General features: G+C 37.4%; 1 pseudogene; it reads right to left on the bottom strand.

Moving 5' to 3' along the window:
- Nucleotides 1-5,745: 5,745 nt before the first annotated feature.
- On the bottom strand, nt 5,746-6,653 carry LOC133081752 (poly(A) polymerase alpha-like; annotated as a pseudogene).
- Nucleotides 6,654-9,147: the final 2,494 nt, after the last annotated feature.

Consider the following 9,147-nt stretch of genomic DNA (forward strand, 5'->3'; position numbering starts at 1 on the left):
GTATTCCAGGTAGGCAAATGATCAGTGAAGCTGGGCTGCCTTGTGTTTCTGTGATATTCCTGTTTTATTTGGAGAACTGGGCCTTCTGTACTGCTTTTTGTTTTTCTCGTTTCTGTATGAATCTTTGGGTCTTTGAGAAGAACACAAATTTGCCTGTGATATGTGTGAAGAGAGGGAGAATGCCTATTATGGATCAGTGTCACAAACCAGTGATTCTATATTTCTATGTGTGTTCTGTCACCCCCACTAAAAGTCCTGTCTATCTGAAGAAATAAGTCAAACGAAATTCAATTGAACCAGATAATTGTTTGTTCCTTTAAATTATGTCCTATTATGTAATAAATATTAGCTCTCCAGTTTCAATTTAAAATAAATTTCGGGAGGAAATATTTATGTTGGCAGAAGAAGGATGAAAGGGGAAGCTCAAGAATTCTTTCCTCCTAAAGCTTGCTGTACTTTGTCTGCTTAAAAAGAAGAATGCACAAGGAAGCAGCATGATAGAGGGAAAAAGTTAATAGATTTTGGGTTCATACATATCAGGTTAAAATCTTCAGTATGTCCATTTAATACCTGTGTGACTTTGAACAAGCCAGTTAACATTTCCAAACCTCAGTTCTCTCATCTGTAAAATGAGCACAATATTTTAATTACCTTGTCAGGATTAGAGATATTGTATCAAAAAGCTGAACTCATAGTAGGTTCTCAGTAAATGATAGCTATTTTATTACCTACATCTGTATCTATCTATCTACCTCCTATCTATTTATTTATCTTCCTACCTATTTATTTATTTAGATATCTAGACTTTAGTCTCTAAAGAAATGGCTATGCATGTTTATACTTTTTAACAGTCAACACATCTTAAACCTCTCTCTGTCCTTTTCTCTCTGTCAGGGTATCACAGGCTTGACAGCAGAATCAAAGTCTTTCCTCCCCCTCTACCCAAATGCTCCCAGACTCCCAAACCTAGTCTCCTCCAGCCCCTGTCTTCTCTTTCCCCATATACAGTCCAATCCATTCTCTGTCTTCACCACTTGCTCGCTGCTGTTTCCAGTATAGAGCAAATCCGTCCATCTCGTATCATCGTTTACCATGCTATTTCTCCAATTCTGCCCAACGAAAGGCCTCAGAACAAGCAGGGAAGGAGTTGGATAGGGGAGCAGCTGTGACTTCTGTTTAGTTAACTATGTGCTTCTCTACCTCCCCTCCCCCCATACTCTCCCCTCCAGCTATCAAATTCAGAGAGGCCAATTCCTTTGTTTTCTGTTATTCAGGACATTAGGAAAGAAGATTCAGAAAATTCCTTGTGCTCTCCCTTGGGCTCTCTTAACCCCTTTTACTTATAATTTTCATCAGTGTGATAGCAGAGAGCAAAACCAAAATTTTGTATATTATAGAAAATTAAGAACTGATTTAGGATTCCCTCGGTGGCACCCTCTGAAAACAAATTCTGAAACTGTATGAAGCGTTTTTGAAATTGGGACCTGTTTTATTGATTTACAGGGAAAGTTCCACTCAATGGATATCTGAATGGACTAAGAGCATGGTTAAGAATGGGTAATAATCAATGCCAGAATTTTTTATTTCATAGAAAGCAAAGTTAAAGATTTTTTTTCTGAAAGATTAGGAATGAATGCTATGAAAACCTGTAGGGCCTCTGACCAACTGTGCTCTGTCTTCATCTCTTTTATGCTTGGGGGCATTTCTAGCTAACATTTTCAACCTCCAGAAAAGAAAAACACAATGCACCAGTCAATTTCCTGAAATACAAAATAAAGCCTACTTCGTGTGTCATCACATGTGAATAAGCCATTAAGAGCTGAGACTGGCTGCAGCATAACTTCCTCTGAATTACTGTGAAAATTCAAATTTAAAAGGCTCCACAATAGTTTTACAAGGAAGGAAATATACTGGGGGAATAGAGCAACCTACACCAGATTTAAACTTGTACATTCCCAGCTGTTAGGAAAATGCAGATCTGTACCAAAAGGTAAGCAAGGGCTGTAGAAAATTTTCTGAATATTTGCATGAGGTTAATGTGATGTATTTTTGCTGAAATGTGTAAAACCAATTTTAGCATATAGTGGTCTTCTGTCTTTGCCTCCTTATTATAACATCTGTGCAACCAATTCAATTATTTCTTAAAATGTGTAAACATGATTAAAAAGCACCTTATGAATCTATAATATAGTTAATCATATTCACCAAGTGATTGGCACCAACAGCCGATGGTGCTGCACGTATTGTCTGTCCACCATCCCAGGGACCCTTGTACAAAAGATTTATGTAATTAATAAAGTGACTAGGACACATGTTAATGATAAGTGATGTGGGTGATATAGTTTCAAATTTAGGAGCCCTTTTCTTCACTGCGGCAGTCGCACAATCAGCTGTGTGGAGATGTGTGAGGGCAAAGGCAGTATGAATTAGACCTGCAGTTTTTGGCTTTGCCCCCATGAAACGGCGTCTGAATGACCTTACATGGCTTTGATCCATGGGAATATTAGAATCAGATGTTCCATTTGACGATCAAATGGGAAAAGGCATTTCAGGTAGTTGATACCTTTACTTACATGAGAAAGTTCATATATGTATTGTCTACTAGGAATTTTATTCTAGAATTCTAATGCTCCTAACAGGCACTTCTTCTCTCATTAGACAAATTGAATCTATTCCCTGACACCTAATTCTTCCAGAAAAGGTCTGTTATCTGACATCTAATTTGTGTAATGTATCTCCAATTTTATAACCTTTTCTAGATTTATGACAATAAATGTCATTCATTGTTGTTCTTGGATCTATTCTTCCTAAACTACAGAGTGATCTCCTTAAGATGTCAGCTGGATCATGCCACCTCCTCCCCAAAACTTTTCAAGGATTTCTGAGAATTATACCAAAAATAATATCTCGCATCATTTGGGAGCTGACCTCTATCTTCCTCTACAAACTCCTTGCCCTGCATTGCCCTGCTAACATCCTCCCTATGCTTCTCACTCCTGACCTTCTTTCATTCTCTCAAACACCTGAAGTTCTGACCTCAGGCCCTTTGTCCATCTTCCTCCTTGCCCTTTCCATGCCTGGCTTCTTCTCGTACTTGAAGGCATGCTGTACATGATTCCATCTCAGAAGGGCCTTCCTTGAGTTTTCAATTGAATTTAGGTTCCCTGTACACTTTAACAAAACTTACACTCTATACGGCACTCATCACGGCTCTTGACCGTGCCTATTTATAGGCTAATTTGTTTGTCTCCCCCAGACAAGGAAATATGTAAGGGCACGGGTTTTGTCTATTTCTCTCAGTACAGTATTCTTAGAGCCAAGCACAGTGCCAATATTTCTCGACGTGGATGAATTAATGCTGTCTCAACTCTCTTTTAAAATGGACTGGACAAGTTTAGTCAATGGATCTGTAAAAAATAAATATAAATTTCTCCCCATCCTGGGATCTCCTTTCCATATGGCTTTTGTTTTGATATTTTTCTCATTCAGTGGTTATAAGTGGTGGTTATAGAAATAGATATTAATAAACCCTGAATTGTTTTCTATAATAGAGTAAGAAAATAGTGTCATTGGGAGAATATGGTTCAACTGATGAGTAGAAGGATTCAGGAAGTGTCAAGAGGCCAAAGTGCTACTTGAGGCAGTGGATTTGGGGAGAAATATCCTATACCCAGGTAATCAATGGATTTGAAGGCTAAGCATATCTAACATACAATTTAAATTTACATTGATATATCAGGCTCATATACTATTCAGTAGAATTTAAAAAAAATAATATCCTGTTTGCTTTTGGCTTGGGGTCTCCAGGAGTAGGGTATGTGTCTCATATTAGGTTTTCCCCTTAAGGTGGAGTGAAAGGAACAATCCTGAGACACAGAGTGGAGGATAAGATTTAATTGAAGGCAGACAATCAGAGCTGGAGTTCCTCCCTCTACTTTAGCGCCCCTACCAGAAATTTGCAAAAATCTTTTTGGAACATTGGGCTATCTACAAGGTATTGAGACCAGTATTATCTAGATTTTTTTAAAAGGCTCTAGACTACCTCCCTAACAGCTTCAAAGAGTTTAGTGTTGTTAATCTTAAAGGCATCATAAAGTTGACCCAAGGTTACAAGTATAACTTAGAAATAACCTCCAGACATTGATGTTAGAAGTAGTCTAGGAATTATTTGATGATTCAGCTAACACTGTGGCATTTCTACCATCAAATATCCCATAATCCCATTAAATCCACATGAAAACATGTATAAAAAGTCATTTTGGCTCTTTATTGCTTTATAGTTTTCTAGGCTCCAGCAAGGCAGAGTTCCATATCTGTTATCAAGTTTTGCAACTGTAACTTAAAAAGTACTATATATAATGAGATAAGCAATAAAATGCTTTTGAACTTTACATACATACACACAGATACACACAACATCTAGAGAGACATACACATGTCTATACATACATACATATACATTATATATATAAAATATATCTAGTGGAAATGCTATAAATTATTTCTCACCAAAACTTCTAAATGTATAGACAATCTAAACTATCATTAAATTAATCTAACCATTTAAAGTAAAATCTAAATCCTTAGCTCTCTAATGTTTGTTCTAAATCAACAGCTCCAAGCTTCTATTTTTATATTCTTAACATTACACATGTTGTATACTTGTGTCACAGAAAATTAGAAATACTGAGCACGGTTAAATACATTCACAATCCCAACTCCTTTAATGCTAAACATTTAGCTTATTTCATTCCTGATTTTTCCCCTTAACCTTGGTGTTGGTTGTTGCTGTTTTTTTTTTTTTTTTGCAAGTTTGTGTGTGTGTGTATGTGTGTGTGTCCGTGTTTTAAATGTATTTTCAATGAGGTAATATATCATCTGTTTACAATATAGCTCTTGAAAAACAAAAGGAGTATAGATATTATAAGACAAAACAAACTCCAGTCATGAGATACTACATACATCATGTGAAAGCAACAGCCTGATCTCTAGGTTATGAAAATTAGAATTAAAAAGTCACTACCAAGAAAATGTCCAACTTTCCTACTTGCAAAGCTTGGGTGCAAGTCTATGAAGTATTTAATAAGCTGAATTTTTCCCATTGTGTAAACGAAACGAGATTAGTCTAAATCCTAAATCCATAGCTACACAAAATACCAGACATTGTGCATTTCACTTGTTAATATACCATGTTTTCTCAGGTAGTGGAAGGGAAGGCAAAGTGACTACAGAGAACAAAAATGTGGGAAGAAGAAATAGTGTACCTATGTTAGACCTATTAAGTAATGGTGAAAAGAGAGCCTCAATTAATGCATCTCCAAAAGGTGTAAAGACTATACTCCAACTTTGGAAAATTAATTTAGAAAGATAGAGGGAGAGATTGAATAATTGCAATTTTTCATGAAAAATGTACGTATGACAGAAAGGAGCACAATGGAGAATTCATAAAACATGTTATTTGGAAAAATCTGTTAGTTTTCTTTGGCCAGATTAAGAAAGAATAACTAAGTTTATCAATATCTGCCATCCTTCATACTGTTGATAACAAATTAATAATAGCATTCCTGGCTCTGCACTTACTAATTAGGACTTCCTAATAAATGCTGATTAGCCCAGTCAGGGAGGTCAGCAAATAAACCTAAATCCTTTTTTAGTCATGTCTAATCTTGTACACTCTATTCTCCTTTTTTAGCATTTGAAGACAACAGGTTAAGTTGGCAGATAATTGTTTATGGACCACTGAAGTTATTTTGACCAGTTAAATCTCAGTTTTATTGAATCCTTGATAACTGGAATAGAATTTGCAGGGAGACCAGGGATATTGGAGAGGTTTGTACTTGATGTTTTCTGAGAAGCCAAAAGAGAAGTCTCTTAGTTTCCAGTTGAGTTGTATTTTTTTTTATATACAGTTGTTCCTTTATTTCTGTTTTCTCATGCCCACTCAAAACAAGACTGTTAGCATCTTCACTTGTTTTATTCTCTTACGTTTTGGTTTTCTTGGGATGCTCTTCTTTATGAGGTGAGGCTGTCCTCTGACTCCTACTATAGGATTAGGTAAATTTTTTGGCTACATTCCCTGAAGGTCTATGTGGTTGGTTTACCAGACTTGTTGAAGAATGGACTCTAAAGGCTGTAGGCTTTGGTGGTGGAGAAATAGGAATAGGAATAGGAATGCTTACACTCCATGTACCCCTCGAACATTCACTGGAATTTACTTGTGGCACAGAAACTTCAGTAGCCTGTATGTTGGTCACACATATTGCTGTTATAACTGGAGCAGAACTGTTTCTGTCCCAAGAGCTGTCAGAACAGTTCAATGGACCAGTCTTCAAGTTAAGGCACAGGCCCGCAGTTATCACTGTTCATTGATCAGTAGAGGCTGTTGTCACTCAGAGATGTCACTCTGACACCTTCGGTTGAACGATTTTGCCTTTTTTCTAAAGCACATGCTTAGGTAGTAGTTGAGGTTGATTTGTCTTTAAATGCACTGTAGCACTTTTCACGTAAACTTCAAACATCTTGCTGCTTATTGCTTGCCTATAAACTGTGCCTGTGAAAGACTGAATATCATCGGGAGGATCAACATTGAGGTTATCAGAGTTTTTTGTTTTTTTAAACATTAAGTCAATCACCTGTATTATATGAAATTCTTCCTTATTCTTTCTCATCCTCCTCCTTTTAATTCTTACTCTGGGTCAGTTCTCTGTCTGCCCCTGGATGAAATCCTTGACATGCCCCCTAGTTTTTCCAGTCCCTCTTAACCAGTAAAAAATATTTAAATCTATTTAAAGCACTGACAAGTTCATCATGTAATGACTTAACTCCAGTCTAGTCTAGTGTTATTTCAAATGCCAAACTTATTCAGAGTTACGCTTTTCTCCTTCCTAAGCACAGACCTCCTCCAGTACTGGAAGCCTGCAGCAGGAAAAGGACAGGAACTAACTTCTTCTCTTAGTTGTTTGCTAATTACTATATGGCTGACCCCAGGGCAATGGTGAAAACGGCACAAGTTTAAGTGGTTGGTTCATTTGCAATCAGGTGTTGGGGTACTCTGTTGATAGTATTTTTCCAATAATACCTCTTTCCTTCCCACAGGGTGCATTTATGGGGTCCTTAGCAATTTTCCAATTGGAGACCTCCCACTTCAACTCCTTGGTTAGGGGAATGCCTTTTATCTGGCTGACTGTACACAACTTTACCTTTGGCATCTTGGCTTTCAGCTGTTTATAATTGGGGTCCTAGGTATTCCAACCAGTCCTCTGGGTTGGAGTAAATGCTAAGAAAACCCAGATTGGATCCCTTTTTCAAGGTCATATTTGATCCCCAGGAAACCTGTACCTCTTCCCTACTTTTTTGAAAAAGGAGCCAGCTCTGTGGTCAGCCCTCTCCACTCTGCCAAGAGCAAGGGGTGGTACCAGCCATAGGTCTGGCCTTTAAAATTCATAAGCAGAAGTCAGATGCTTGTCCTTTTGTTCCTCAAGCTCTTGGAAACACATTTGAAGATTTTTTAATAGATCCCAAAGCTCCTCTCATTTGAGTTGAGGGGAGGTAAAGCACAGTGCAATTAAATCTTTCTTGAAATAAATCCTCACTACTATACACTTCTACATCACCTACAGAATAGCTAAAATGAAAAAGAAAATACTAAGTGTTAGTGAGGATGTGGAGCATCTGGAACTCTCATATACTACAGGTACAGGTGGGAGTATAAATTGATATAATAACTAGAAAATGCTTTGGCATTATACACTATAGCTAAACATATCTATTCTCTTTGACCTAGCAATTCCACTCTTTAGGCATATATCTAACAGACATGCACGTATATGTTCAACAAAGGTATGTTGGTAGAAGCCCTATTTGTAATAGCCCCAAATTGAAAATTGCCTAATTGACCATCAGTAATAGAATAGAAAAATAAATGGTGGTATATTCACACAATGGAATGCTATACAGCATTGAGGATGGTCATTCTACAACTATACACACCAATATATCAAAAACGCAATACTGAATAGATGTGCCAGGCACAAGAGCATATACTTTACGACACCATTTATATAAAATTCTTAATATAGGCCAGGTTATTCCGTGTTATGTTAGAGGTCAAAAATAGTGGGGTGATTGGCTGGAAGAAGCTTGAGGGAGGAGTCTGTGGAGTTGGTAATGTTCTGTTTCCTGATCTGGTTCTAGTGTTATGGGTAAATTTAGTTTATGAGATTTTATTGAGCTGCACACTTATAATACATGCACATCTCTTTTTGCTACAGTAATTCAGTAAGAAATATAAAACAAAACAAAATCAAAACAAACCAACAAAAATGAAATTAAATATCTTGACTTTTTAATCTCACCCTCTTATCTGATCTGGAGGTGGGTGATCTGTTAATGCTGGAAGACCCAGTATTGGGCCACCCCCCGTTTGCAAATCCTGCATAGATGAGCCAGCCCCTTGGCTTAGATCCTGCAGTTACCAGGCAACAATTGCTCTCTTCTCAGCCTTTGTGGCCTCTTTCTGAGCCTACAGGAAGAATTGCATTTATCCTGTTACATAAATGATATGCTTGGTACAAAGCTATCAGAAGCTTGGGGACCCAAATGAGGACTCTGCACATGCTCAACGGCAGGTATTGTAGGTCACAAGGTGCCAAAAGCTTTAAAGAGTAAAACCTTACAAAATGGGACCAAAGTGACAATTGTTTCTACATTAGCTTTGAGAGCCACAATTCCAGACTCATTCTGCCCAGATCTTTTGGTAATATCTCTGTTAATTCACATGGGGTATGATTGACACAGCAATGAAGCTGAATTGGGAGGGCTTTGTGGAAAATACGTCAGAGAGGAAAAGAGATTTAAGCTACATTAGCCTTTGTCAATTCTTTTATCACGATGCAGGCAGGCACTTTGAAACTAGTAAATATTTAACATTCTTTGAGTCAGATTGTGCTTTCTCCTATCCACACATACCCTAAACCCCCAAAAGGTTGTACCTATTGAAGCAGTGCCCAAGTAGCAGGATATGTGGATAGATTCTCTGAAAGAGAATTGCTAGGTACAGGCATGAAGATTTTTATGTTTCAAGATTCACACTGACAAATTGTTTTCCATTTGGCAATGTCACCAGCACCATATGGTATTATCAAATTT

Source organism: Eubalaena glacialis, chromosome X (assembly GCF_028564815.1).
Source record: "Eubalaena glacialis isolate mEubGla1 chromosome X, mEubGla1.1.hap2.+ XY, whole genome shotgun sequence".
Taxonomy (NCBI): Eukaryota; Metazoa; Chordata; class Mammalia; order Artiodactyla; family Balaenidae; genus Eubalaena; species Eubalaena glacialis.